The sequence below is a fragment of the Eulemur rufifrons genome, chromosome 7, assembly GCF_041146395.1.
Source record: "Eulemur rufifrons isolate Redbay chromosome 7, OSU_ERuf_1, whole genome shotgun sequence".
Lineage (NCBI taxonomy): Eukaryota > Metazoa > Chordata > Mammalia > Primates > Lemuridae > Eulemur > Eulemur rufifrons.
In genome coordinates this window covers 119,216,263-119,217,033 of record NC_090989.1, presented here as the reverse complement: position 1 = coordinate 119,217,033, position 771 = coordinate 119,216,263, and positions in this window count along the sequence as shown.

Sequence of the window (771 nt, the reverse complement as noted above, 5' to 3'; positions counted from 1 at the left end):
AATATGTTGTACTCTGAAACTCATGTTCATTCTGCTTACTGTATTAGCATCATATTAGGGTGATTCAGAGTCCTTAAAGAGCTGAATTTTTTTCTTTTTATACATATATGTGCATAAAGAGCTAAATTTTAAGGGGCCAAACCTCCCTATCATAAAATTTTCCTTCCAGTTTTTAAAATTAAACTTTTTAGTAACATATTCACATGGTTCAGTAATCAGTACAAAAAAATTGTCAAAAGTCTTAGTCCTATTCTTCTCTTCCATCTTTCCAATTCTCACTCCCTCTGCCCCAAGATACCCAACCTTGTTTCCTATATCTTCTTTCAGATTTTCTTTTTACAAATTCATGCAGATATAAATATAAATATTCTTTTTCACCTCCTGACTTTTAAAAAGGTATTGAAAAATTTTTTAACTTCTCTACTTTTTCTTAAGTGGGTATATATTAACAAAAAGCTAACCAGTACCCAGCTTGAATGAACTCACAGAAGGAGACTTGGAAGAAGACAGCTATTTAATAAGGCGGGGGGTGGGGGGGGGGTGGGGGCGGGTAGTTAATCCTGCCTGCTCACTGGCCTCCAGGGACATCCGGCCTGCAGGAGAAAGCCTGTGATCCACGTATCTCCGCTAAGCAGATTCTCTAGCTCCCCAGAGTTACCTTTTCTCTGGAGCTCTTCCAGGCCACTCCCCCTGATGCAATATCTAGGTTTGAACAGAAAAGAGGGTGCTGCAGAGCCCGCCCTTTCTGAGCTTTCTGGGCCGGCTCTGGCT